The sequence below is a fragment of the Miniopterus schreibersii genome (genome assembly GCF_964146895.1).
Source record: "Miniopterus schreibersii genome assembly, chromosome: 13".
Lineage (NCBI taxonomy): Eukaryota > Metazoa > Chordata > Mammalia > Chiroptera > Miniopteridae > Miniopterus > Miniopterus schreibersii.
Window position 1 is genome coordinate 59,632,655 of NC_138113.1, and position 13,280 is coordinate 59,645,934.

The 13,280-nt window shown below is 55.2% G+C and overlaps 1 pseudogene across 1 annotated transcript; it reads right to left on the minus strand.

The window, feature by feature from the left end:
- Window positions 1–4,580: 4,580 nt before the first annotated feature.
- On the minus strand, window positions 4,581–7,889 carry LOC308566295 (protein Daple pseudogene; annotated as a pseudogene). The gene is made up of 2 exons: window positions 7,629–7,889; window positions 4,581–5,309 (listed from the first exon to the last, which is right to left on the minus strand). The product of its transcript is annotated as a protein Daple pseudogene (transcript).
- Window positions 7,890–13,280: the final 5,391 nt, after the last annotated feature.

Genomic DNA, 13,280 nt, shown 5'->3' on the forward strand with positions numbered 1-13,280 from the left:
AGCCCAAGTGGCCTCTTAGAGAGGCCACACCAAGAGGAACCGAGACCCTGGCCAGCAGCCCCCGCTGAAGCCAGGATCAGGGCCTCGCCATGTGTGGTGTGACCCTGGAAGAAGACCGAAAGGCCCAGCTGGACCATCTCAGCTGATGCTGCAGGAGCAGAGAGAAGCCATCCCCACCAAACCCTGCCCACATCCCAGGCTCATGAGCGGAACAGACGAGTGCTTAGCCACCATCTTCGGAAGCAACTTGTTATGAGGCAACAGGTAACTGGGGCACAAGTATTATTTTTCTCCAAAGTTACTTAAGGGCTTGTCATGTGCTGCATTCATTCATAAGGTCATTTTATTTTATGTTTATAGCAACTTTCCCAGGTGGGTACAATGATTTCCATTTTTTTCCATGAGCTAGTCAGAGGTAAGGCACCTTGTTTGAGACCAGCCAGGTAGGAAGGATGAAACCTGTTTTCCACTCTGTGCTTCCTGTTAGCTGAGTCTTCTCTCCCTGGAGAGTGCACTGTACCCAGAAGGGTGCAGCAGGATCAAACATCAAGAACCCCACAGCTGACATTTAGGGGGCACTGCACGGCTTTCAAGGCAAGACTTTTACCTGCATGATCTCATAACCACCCTAGGAAGCAGGCTCCGCCATTATGCCCATTTCCCAGGTGACACTGAGGTTTCAAATGAGGGTAGGTGGTTATCTCAAGTTAATAGCTCTAATAAGTGGAAAAGCCAGGATTTGGAAATGGGGTTCACTTTCTTCAACATGCTTATAAGAGTTGCCTCCTAAGGGGCCCCTACTGCTTTGGCATGTGGATGCTGGGGGAGGAGAGGGTGAGTTTGTGGTACTCGGCATCCAGGACCTCCGCCTCGAGCCCCTACAGAGAACCCCTGGAGGCCACTGGAGTTTCCCTGGATAAGCGTGAGGCCTCTCCTGGGGTGTGGAGGTAGGATGGTGAGAAAGAACTGAGATGGGGGAGGCCTGGCAAAGCTCTGTGACCTGGACAGTGGCCTCACCTGGACGTCTTGGTGAATCCCCGCTCTGTGCTGGGCCTCAGACCTCGCCTGGCCTGCGCAAGGCTGTCAGCCGCTGTCTTGGGGCGAGAATGGTGCTGGAGAGCAGCGTAGCCTCGGAACCCAGACTGCCTGGGTTCTCGTCCCAGCCCCGCCACTTGCCAACCTGACTCAGCTCTCGGGACCTCACCTGCCAAGTAGAGCCGCGTGACATCCGCAGAACAGCTCCTCGCCCAGAGGCGGGCTCGGTCAGTGTCGGCTGTTGTTCATATGCCGCCGCGACGGTGCCCTCTGACTACGGGGACAGCTGTTGTGGTGGCCTGAATAGTGGCGCTCTCAAAGATGTTCAGGTCCTAATCCTGGAGCCTGTGAATATGTTGCCTGACATGGCAAAGGGCCATTGCAGGTGTGATTACGGATCTCAAGATTGGCAGATTGTTCTGGGTTATCCAGGTGGGCCCACTGTCATCACAAAGCTGACAGCAGCAGGCAGGAAAGGGAGAGAATCTGAGACTGAACCAGCCACTGCTGGCGTGAAAGATGGGAGTTGTCAAGTTTTATTGCAATGGCGTATCAGCTCCACTCCAGAAGATGAGCCAAGAAAGGCAGGCAGCTTCTAGAAGCTGGAAAGGCAATGAAATGGGTTCTCTCCTAGAGTCTCCATAAAAACTCAGCTGTACCAACACCCCAAGACCCACTTCTAAGCTCCAGAGTTGTAAGATAATAAAACTGGATTGTTTTAAGCCACTAAGTCTGTGGTAATTTGTTCCGAGCACAATGGGGAACTCACAGAGCTGCCAAGACCCAACACGGCTGCATCCTTGCAGGAAGAACCACAGTGAGTCACCCCACAGCAGTTATTGAGCCCGTCACGTCACCCACACTGCTCGCCCTGTGGACACGTAGGAGCGCACTAGACCACGGAACTGAATGTCCCCTGGGCACAGGCATGGCCAGAGCTGGGACATTCAGGGCAGGAGAGCTCAGGGTGGGCTCATGGGTGGAAAGAGGCCTCCTGGAGAAGCTGGGCCCTCGGCAGGGCTTTAAAGGGTGGAGGGTGTGGGGTTTGGACAGGGAGGAGGAGGGAAGAAAGGCATTGCTGGAAGGGGCCCAGCAGGATCACGTCCACCCTTGTGCTCCAGTCCCTGTGGGAAGCCCCTGCGCAGCGAATGGAGTAAGATAGAATGGGTGGTTTTCTCATGGAGCTGACACTCTGCAGTGGAGGCCAATACGCCATTGCAATAAAACTTGACAAGTGTTACAGCAGACGTATAGCTTGTTAAGGGGGCATGTCAGGATGGGCTTCCTGGAGGAAGTGGCCCTTCAGTTGATACAAGATAAACTGAGGGTTTGTTCTGTATCACTTTGGGCACCGGTGGTACTTTGCATTCAGTAGGTGCTGACAGGTAGTTTAGCCATATAGTCTGCTATTCTCTGTCCAATTCCTTCTTAATCCATCTTCTTACACTAAGGAGAAAGTCTCATTTGGGGGCTAGTATGTCCTGAGCGCCACGTTAATTCTTGTTAATCTTCCCTTGTAACCCAGAGTCTGTTCTGCAGGCAATTGGTGCTAATTAAAATTTAATAACACTCCTTGATTTTCTATGTAGTTGTTTTCATTTAAGTACCTTCCTTTTGGGGCAGGGGGTACTGATTTTCCACTCTGGAAGTGGAACAGAATTGCCTTTTAAATGTAAGTGAACTTGCCCTGGCCAGGTGGCTCAGTTGATTGGCCCATCCTGTACACCAAACGGTTGAGGGTTCCATCCCGTCAGGGTGTGTATGGGAGGCAACTGATGGATGTTTCTCTCTCACATCGATGTCTCCTTTCTCAAAATCATCAAAAAAACATGTCCTCAGGTGAGGATTATAAATGTGTGTGTGTGTGTGTGTGTGTGTGTGTGTGTGTGTGTGAACTTAAGTGTAATAGAACCAGGAGTGAGCATGTGTGGAAGAGGGGATTCCTCTTGCCCTGGAATTGCCCACTGTGTCCAGTTATGGACAAAGGGGCACTAAGCGCCAGCCCCTCAGCAATGGGCCTGATCACTCCCTTAGGGCTTCTACATCCTAATCTCCACCCCCAACACTCACACTCAATAGTGGGGGGGGGGCAGGGTGGGAACCGACAGGGGGAGTAGGGTGGGGTCAGCCCTGAAGGGGGCATGGAGGGAGCTGCCTGGAAAGTGGAACCCAGGAGTGAGCTCACAGGACTTTCAATGAATGTTTGTGGGAGGAAGGAGTGAATGGCTGAGCGACTGGCAAGTGTGAGCTCTGGAGAGCTGTTCCAGAGGGGTGAGAACCATGAGAAAGAGGCTGAGAGCTCCAAGGAGTGACTGGCCAGGGGTCAGATCCTGCAAAACCTGCATGGGACACAGCTTGCAGGTGCCGCTGCTCAGTTTGGCTCAAAGCATTCTCGGTGGCAGCTCCCGCTGAGCGGTCGGCTAGGACAGACTGCAGAACCTCGGGAAAGGGGAAAGGAGGCAGGAGGGGACACTTGTACAGAAGAGGTTTGGTGAGGAAGGAAGGGACATGGAGGCAGCAGCTGGACAGAAAACCATTAGAAGATTGGGCCCGGTGAGGATATTTACATGCCTTCCTCCCACCCTCACCTTTGAGCATCTATTCTGAGAGGCCTCCAAGGCCTAAACTCCAGATCTAGCTCTCCCTGGTGGAGGAGCCTTGGAAAAATCCAAAGGATGACTTTAAGCTGAGCTCCTGTTGTGATATAAATCCCGTATCAAAATGGTATTCGACTTACAGGAACTTAAAATAAACACAGGTCCAGAAAAAATCCGCTGCATGGTGAACAGGAAAACCTCACTTTCACATTCTCTGACCTTGTGGCAAAGGGAGCTGTGGATTCCAGGGGCCAGGAGACTGGGGGCTGACGCAGGGAGTCCCGAGAGCCCAGATAGCCCGGCACCCGTCAACACTGCCATGGATGAGCAGTGAGGACAACTAGGACTCAGTTCCACTCTTTCTCATATTATTACAACCCCACCCTTGTGTCCACCATGAGTAGCTATTTAATACAAACCCCAAAGCGCCCCTAAAATCGACCCCATTTCTTTCCCAGCATATGAACTCAAAAGGAAAAAATCTTTATAAAACCAAAACCACCAGGTTTAGTACGTTCAAGAAGAGCACCTTTAGTAAACAGGAAACTGTGTGTCAGGAAGCTGGCCAAATACACACGGGAGCAGGTGAGGCTCCCCGTGGCAAAGTTCAGTGGAACATAACTATAGGGTGTCCCCCCAAAAAGTTTCACAGGTGAGACTCCTGATGGGAGTCCTTTCAGGACACCGCGGGCAAACGGAAAGAAGGCCATCGTCAGAAGGCAGATGGGTGGTTTTAAGGCTCAGGAGCTGCTGGTCCAGGAGAGCGTGGTACACAGCCGTACTCCATGCTGTTCCACACTGTATGTTGGCCCACCCGGCTCTGGGGACACTGGCCTGGTGCTCTTTGACTTGTTCCCATGACTGAAGTCCTCAGGGACCCAGCTGGCATGGGGAGCCAAGTGGGGAGGCCTGCCCGGGCTCCTGGCAGGGAGCCCCTCCATGGCCCTGTCATGGACCCATCGTGCCAGCTGTAGTAGGTAAAGTCCTGGAGCTGGGAGTTGCTGCCACCACCGCCAGTGGCAATGGCTGAGACTGTGGTGGACGCTGCGGGGGAGCCAGCCTCTCCTCCTTTGGGGGAGCCAACAAGAAGCACCTCGTGTTCAGTGGTCGGCTTCAGGGCCCTGGGCCCTGACAGGAGCCAGCAGTCTCTCCCACAAGTGGGGTTCTCTCCTGGGCTAGGCTGTGGGAGCTGGGGGTGTGGGGCTTTGTGGGTGTGGCTGCTTGTTTCCTTGTGCCCTGAGGTCTCAGAATCCCTGGATTTTCAGGGGGCTCCAGTTTGCAAGCCTCTGGCCCACTGGCCAGAAGTAGGGTGGCTGAGGCCTGACAGAAGGCCCAGCTCAGCGACACACTCTGGCCGGCAGGCATGTGGGAGGTTGGGGGCACTGTGGCCTGCTGGGGTCTGCCCAGAGACAGGCTCTGGCAGGCTGGGCCTGCCTCAGGGGGCACTGGGTGGGGCCTCAGACTCAGCAGGTCTCAAGTTGGGCTTCACATGCTGCTCCAGTTCCAGTAGCTTCCTCTTGGAGGTGCTGGCAACCATCTTGATGGTGGGGCTACAGAGCTCGCGGGCATCCCAGCCCCTTCCCTCCTGGCAGGTGGCCCGGGCTGGCCTCGGATGGTTGGGTGATCGGCCTTTCTGAAGAGGTAACATAGCAGGTCATCCCGGCAGCTGAGAGTGTCCTACAGAGAAGAGAGGAAGAACTGAGAGGCTGGAGAAAGGCCAGGAGAGTCCTGGTAGAGGCTCATTCACCCAGGACACCCCTGTGCAGGCCATGTGGCCAGGACTGAAGTTTCTGGCTCCTGCTTGGCCTTTCCACACACACTACCCATGGTCAGGATGGTGGGGCTGGGGCCATACACGGATCAGGAAGAAAAGCCAGGCAGCCCCCTAACTTCACCAGCAAGAAAACAGACCCAGAGAGGGAGAGGACTTTCCACAGACGCTTTCACTGGATGGGACGGTCAGGGCTGGAGGCCTGAGCACAGCAATGGTTTTCATCTGTTCCTCATTCCCACCAAGCAGAGCCTGGAGGAGCCTGGTGGAGGTGTCTCCTGAGGCAGATGGACACCATGAGAAGAGGAAAGACAGTGAGTGCATGCAGAAGAGGAGTTGGGGTTCACCAAGGATGGAGTCAGACCCCGGCCCGCTGGACCCATGTCAGGGAGCGTCCGTCTGTGGGACGGCTCAGCAGCCCAGAACCACCTGCACCTACCAGCAACTCCTGGCCCAGGAAGACATCTGGACGCTCAACTTGACAGAGACACAGTCTGCTGTTTTGCGTGCAGGTTGGGAGTCACATATCCAGGGTTTTTGTACAGTGAGACCTGTGGTCATTAATATCAACAGGTAGCACGTATCAGCTGCTTCCCATGTGCCAGGCCCTATGCTAGAAACCACAGGTGTAATCGTAAGAGAATGAAACCATCCCCCCTCCCTCCCCCAAAACCTCATTCAGTTCTCAAAGCACCCTTGCAAGGCTGTACTAGGACAACCTGTAATAGGTAAGGCAATGGAGGTCCCAAAGGTCAAGCAGGTCCCACATTGAGAAAGGGACAGATTGAGGACTGGAACCCACAGCTGTCTGACTCTGCAGCCGTCTTCCCACCACCCAGCCCCTCTCTGCACATTTCTAAACCTTTGACACCCAGCTTCATGAGTCTGCCCTCTCTGACCACCCAGAGGGCCCATCTCCTCACCCCCCTCCCAGCATCAACACTCACGGAGTGGAGGCCTGGCACGGGCACCATTGTGACTTCCACGTCTTCAGGCCTGTTCAGAAAGGGGAGGGCGACAGGTTAGTGGGGTGAGCACAGTGGGGAGATGCAGGGAGGTGGGGGCGGCTCTCAGGAGAGGAGCATCCGCTTCCACAACCAGCTCCTGCAGGGAGGATGCTTTGGTCTCATTTAGGCTGAAAAGGACAAGCCATCATCTGGGCACTTGGCAGGAATGCAGATTCTCAGGGAGCCCCCCTCAGCGCTCCTGACTCAGAAACTGCAGGCCGGCCTGGGTCCAGGCAGCCCAGGGGAGTGTGGCTCAGGCCTGCGTGTGGGAGCCACGGCTTCAGACCGAGACCTTCCTGAGGGCAGGGCTTTGGTTTTTCTGCAGCTCCGGGCACAGAGTGCTTTGTAGACAGAAACAAATGGAGAGCAGAGACCAGGATACATATTTCCTTTCAGCCGATACAGGACCAGGCACAGGGCGAGTCTGTGATAAAACTTGCTGACGAGCCGGTTTACTCTGTTGTTTTGAGAGCAGGCATCACATAGGACACGCTCCAGAAATACCGACTGAACAGATACTTTGAACTCGCTGTGTCACTGGGCTCCACTAACGCAGGCCACAGAACTTACAGTGTGGCCAGAGAGAGTCCCACTGTGTGTGTTTAAGGGAATGAGACTGTAAGGCACGCATTTCATCCATGGGGTGACCCAGAAGCGGTGACCCCACAGCTCCTGGCCAGAACTGTGTGAGGTGCCCCTGCGGCTGCAGGAAGCTGCCCTGAGCCGGGAGGGTGTCCCCACAGCTGACGGCCGGGGGCAGAGCTGCAGCACAGACCTCAGGGCGCTCGAGCTGCGGCCACCTCTGGCTTGCGCCTTGTTTTTGTATGGCCTGTGAGCTAAGAACAGTTTTACATTTTAAATGATTAAAATATTTACTATCTGGCCCTTTACAGAAAAAATCTGCCAAACTCTGCTGGTGAAGGTTCAGAATAGGTAGGTGTTCAGGGCTCTGCCGCACACCTAGTGGGAGATGCTAACTCTCAAGTGGGTGCTGACCACATCCTCAGGGGAGCTCCGGGGGTGGGCGCACACCCTCCCACCCCCATGTTGGCAACACAGTTCTGTCGCTCACTTCACAGGGGAGGAAACAGTCTCCTGGTCTGGGCTGGCTGACAGCACGCTGTGATTTTCTGGCTAGTGGTTCTGCTCCCCATCTGAGCCAGGCTGCACCACCCCCAGTCCCATCCCTCTCTGTGACTTTGTTGTCAAGGTCCCTACCTCTGGTTCTGGTCCATCTGAGGGAGTGAGGGAGGAGAATGCTCCCAGGCCTCTCACAGCAGTGGGGGAGCCCTGGTCACTGTCCTCCAGGAACTCCTCCAGGGTGAGCATCTCACTGCTCTGCTCAGGGAGGTACAGGGCTGCACCCAGGCCTGGGGCTGGGCCGCACCCCTCTTCTGGATGCCCTGCTGGAGGAGAGGTAAGTTCCGGGGTGGCAGTACTCATGGCAGCTGAGGGCAGTGCGTCCTGGGGTGCTGGCATCCCGGGGCAGGGTGGCTGTGTCCCTGCTGCGAGTCAGGTCTTCACTGCTGAAGCTCTTGGATCTGCAGTGGAGCTCATCGGAAGAAACTGGGTCAGGGGAGGGGACACAGAGGAACACACTTCAGTCTCCTAATCTCGCTTGCTGGCCTCCAGTGGGCTCTGTGCTGCCTCTGGCTCCCTGAGCACAGAGAGAGCCCTGCCTAGGAACCCAGAGCACACTTCTCCCACGCTGGCATTGTGGGCGTCCAGGGCATTCTGGAATTCTCTAGAATTTACACTGGCATTTAAAAACAAAATAACTTGGGATAAAAGTGGAAAGTTCCTTCTAAAGCTTAATTTATCAACAGCTGTAAGTACCACGCTCATTAGCCTGGGACAGTGCAGACCACTTTCTGCACCAATAAACAAACTTTAAACATCAAGAAGGAATCAAAGTCACTCACTGTGTCCTCTGCGCACCATGTACTGGAACTGCTGGCACTGTCCCCATCCCGAAGCTGAAGTGACTCAGACTCAGAGAATGGGTTGCTTTCCCAGGTGCACAGAGCTGGTCAGTGGAGAAGGGATTTGAACCCAAATCTGTTCAAACCCCCAGGCCTGAGCTTGAAGTTGCGTGATGTGGCCCTATGAATGCAAACGCAACGTGCTTTGAAAAACCTCACTAATTGTATTTTTTAAATCATACAAACAATATACACCCAGAACCAAAGATCCAGGTCCGCTGAAAAGCACACAGCAGGGAAGGTGGACTTACCCTCAGGCTAGGAGGGGAACTGTCACTGGTCCAATTCCAGCTGCTCTCTAGGCTACCTGGCCAGGGCACTGAAAGGAAATGACAACACTTAACCTACAGGGCTGATGCCAAGTACAGCCCACATTAAACCATCCAATCCGAAAACAACTAATGACCCTGCCCAAGTTCTGGCAAATGGCCTCAGGAAGGACAGACTTCGAGTTGCTCTCGACTCTCCCAGGAGGAGTCCAGCCTCACCTGAGTGCTGGGTACCACGCACAGTGGGCTCTCAGGAACAACAACTTCTATCTATGTGTGTGAGGTCTAGGGCTGTGGCCTCAAACAGTTTTGTTAATACAGAAAATCTCACACAGAACTCCAGTATAGACAAAAGGTCTGCCCTGGGGTTGGGGGTTGGGGGGAGCCCACCATTATTACCGCATGGAGCTTTCTGGAACACAGGTGGAGACACCCTGCCTAGACCAGGGCAGTGCCGCCTGGTGAGGGCAGGGGCCAGGACATGGCAGGTCATGCGTCCACGTGTGGACAATGTAGCCTGTGCCGTGCGCAGCCCACTTCCCCTCCGTGGTCCATGGGGGCGGGGACAGGGCCCTCAGGAGGAAAGAAGTCTGCACTCTTGGTTCGCTGCTCTTCAGCTCCTCTCTGTCCCACATTCACATCTGCCCCAGAGGGGAAAGAAATCAACCTTCACAGTGACGATTTGGGGGAACCAGGCTCACCCTCTGCTCCCTCAGGTCAGAGGGTGAGCACCAGCTGCAGGGAGGGGGCACCGCCCATGCCAGGGGCAGGCTGTCCCTTCCAGGCCTGCAGACCTCCCCTCCTGGCCCACTTCTCCAGCACACGCAGAATCAGGGGCCTGCCCCAGGTATCATCAGTGTCTGTCCTGCGGCACACGGACAGCTGGGGGACAGGGACACGCTTCATCATCCCTGCTCACATCTTGTGCAGAGCTGAGCTGCACTGAGAACCGGGGACTCACCAGGAGATGCTCTGCTTCCCGGCCCACCAAGCAGTCTGCTCTGGATTGACCGGGTCCTCAGCGCACCCAGGTCCAAAGTGCCGGTGGGCCCCGCATACAGCAGGCCTCTGGAAAACACCTGTCAGCAACGGCGCGTGGGGCTGAGCCCCAAATACTTGGTTTTCCTGAAGCGCATAGAAGCAGAGCAAGTCCCCTCTTTGAGAAGGGAAACTTTCAACTAAAAAATCCACCTTTCTCTTTGAAAAGGACATGTCACTGAAAGGCAACCGTGATACAAATCAACGGGATCCGAAAATGCCTGTTTCTCCGAGCCCTTGCTGCAAACCCCTCTGCTGCCTTCTCCTTTCCTCAGCTGATGAAGCATGAACCTGGCTGCTCAGGGAAGCTCACGAGAGGGGAGGCGACTCCTCCGTCCTGTTACCCTCCACCCAGGGCCAGGAGGGAGGGCTCCGTGGTGTCCCGCAGTTTCACCAGAGCCTGCCCTTGCCGGAAGCTGTAAGTGTCTATGTCTGAGTGATCAGTGCCAGCACCATTCACCGCTTCAGGCAATGGAGGGGGCAGGAGATGACGCTCGCTCCTAAGCTGCATGCTTAGGCCCATAGGAGGGCAGGGAAGGAGTGTTGAGGAACTGTGGGTCCCCTATTTCCACTTCAGCATAACAGCTCCACTTGCACCTATTTTTTGTGTGGACTTCCAGAGAGAACAGCTTGAAGGACAAATCCTATTGACGGAAACAGGTCTGAGAACCCAGGCTGAAGGGCACATGCACCAACTACTCACTGTGCTGCCTGTGGCTGGTGAACCTGAGCTCCAGGGACCACTCACAGAGCTGCCATCTGAATTCTAGCCTATGGTGAAAATAAGGCTGAGTCAGGGGACCTGGACCACCCATGGGGAAACTGGGGTCCTTTGTCAGAGGCCACCTCTGACTCCTGCCCAGCACCTGAGTGGTGGCTGTGTCCAGCGCCTGGAAGAGGGAGACGTGTGGACCCTTAGGACCTGCCTGTGCTCTCGTCTGTACTCTCCCTCCCCCATTGCTCCTGCTGGGACAGCCTTGCTCTCTGCCTGTGCAATGACTGGGACAGCAAATGGAAGCAGTGTCTGGCCTGAGGATACAGCAGCAGAAGGAGCTGATACTTAGTACCCTGGGAGCCCCACCAACCGGGAGGGGGGCTGCACCGAAAGCCGAGGCTGTGAAAGCAAAGCTCTCCTGGGGCCTTGTTCTCTTCAGGTGGCTGGAGGAAGCAGAAGGAAAGAATCCACCACCTGAGGGAGGATGCTGGGTCCCTAGAGAGGGAGCCCTGCACCAGCAGCTCCTGACCAGAACCAGACGGAACCCATAGGCCACCAGGCACTGCTCTTTCCCTGGGAAGGACTACACTGCCCTGTGCTGACAGCAGCCCCGGATTTCCTCCAAAATGACACCGGGGTCTCCCCCATTTTGCAGACAGTTCTGCATCCACCTGAGCATGAGAACCATGCTGCCAGGGAATCACAGTGGGCAGCGCTTTGTTTGCAGTGTGACAGGCCCTCGGACAGGCTCTGCAGGCATATGAACAAGTGTGGGCTCTGGCTCAGGGTGGGATCCCGGTGGAGACAGCCCCTGGGTGAGCCTGGAGGGCCAGGCCTGGAGTCCCACAAGCCGCTGCAAGTCTGAGGGGAGGTGGTGCTCCCAGCTCCTGCTCCAGCCAGGCAGGGTTTCTGAACCACAGAGCCTGGGAGACTGCGGCAGACTGCTGACTGCTGACAGTGGACACCTGAGCATGGCTGCCCAGCCATACATGGCACAGTTTCCTTGACACCCAACAGTAAGGGACTGCCATTCTCAGTGTCTGGTCAGGAGCGCAGGAGGACTGTCTGGTTGCCTGTGCTCACCCAACTCTTCTTCTCCCAGGGGTGCTTCTGATTTGTAAACAGCAGGGACCAGGTCCTGGAGCTAACCTAGGCTTGCCTTGGGGGCAGGGGCCCTATCTTTTCTTGGCTTGTCAAACCAGGGTTCTGCAGGCCATACTTCCAAGAGTCCAGTGGGTGATATCATTATGAAAACTAATATCCCTTCATGTTCTCATCAGTTTCTAACACCCCAGGGGCAATCATTTTCAGCTCTTCCTGCTGTCTTCAGATATTTTCATCTCTAAGTTATAAGCAGAGTGTCTCTTTCAGTTTTAACCTTTATTTTTCCCTTTCTGTTTGCATATTTTAAGTGCTTTTCCCTGACTGTTCCATTTAATAACATCCAGGTGGAGTTCCTGGGAGCATCAGGACAGCGCTGCTCTGCACAGTGTCCTGCTCCAGGCATCTTAAAGCTTTTGTCTCTGACCATGACTCTGTCACCTCTCACACTAGTTTCTCTCTGGTGTTGCAGATCCTCCTCAAGTGTCTGGGGTCTCTGAACCTTCATGGGCTTCACCTGGCAAGATGGGACTAGACTGTTCTGCTGGGAATTTCTCCACCTACTCAGGTGACTTGAGGAGCATTTGGCTATCACATCTAGAGGTGTGAATACGCATGGCTACGGCATCCTGGGAGACGTTCAAGTTGTAAACCCTTCCCTGAGTCCCCCCATTTTTCAGTTTAGGACACCTGCCCTCCACTCTATCAACTGACCTCCAGTTCAGAGATGCTGCTAGGTCTCTTCCCTGGAGAATAAACCTCCAGTGCTGCCTGAGTTTAGCCCAAACTCTGGCTTACCTCCGTTCTGGAGCTCCTTGGTGCCACCAATTCCTGCACGGCGGAGGTGGGTTCTGGGCTTTCCCACTAGGGGCTGAAGACTGGGCCTCCAGATGGCGATGTTATCTGTGCAAAGTCACACAGCTGCAGGCAGAGCTGAGGTCAGGACCTGTGTCTGTGTGACACCAAACCTGTCCACAGCTTAGCCCATCTGCTGACCACCCTTCAGTCTGAGAGACCCCTCCCGCCTCTGAGAGCTGGGGTCTCCAGGAATGACCTTGGGCCCAGATGCTCATGCATCTTGGTTCTGGAGGGACCTGTGACTCACCTGGGGTGTCGCCTGGTCCCGGGAGATGGGGGTGGAGCTGGAAGGGGTAGTAGTCATGGCTGAGGATGAGCAGGCCTGGGAGCCCAGCTCTGATGGCCGGGGCTTCATGGTGGGGTAGCCAAGGCCTCCGTGCGGTGAAGGCTGCCTCTGTGCAGGGCCACTGGCTTCGGTATTAGGTCCCTGGGGTCCGGAGCAGCGAAAGACAGTGATAACTGGGGTCGCAAGATCCCATGCCAAGGCGGGGCTGTCACACCGAGTCCTGAAAGCAGAGGCACCAGGGCACACGAGCCGCAGGGAGAGAAGCTGGGCTGCGCCTCGCGGGCTGTGGTCTGCACAGGAGGCTCAGGCTGCAGGCCTGTGCTGGGGTCCCCGGGAGGCCGGCCTTGGCTCTAAGGATAGATCCCGCTGTGAGCCCCACGCAGCTGGGAGAAAATAAAGGACAAACTCAAGAGGCTCAACAAAACAGTTAAAATCCAACACATTAACTATTGGGCACACCTGCTGTGTACCTGTGTGTCACTCAAATCCCTGGTTTAAAAGGACCTTGACAGGTAGGTGTCTGCTCAGGACCATGGTCAAGGCCCTCAAGGCCCAGGATGTGCACCCTGCCAACAGGCATCCGTTACGATCTGAGAGAGGAGTTTTTTGCCACCCAGTAAC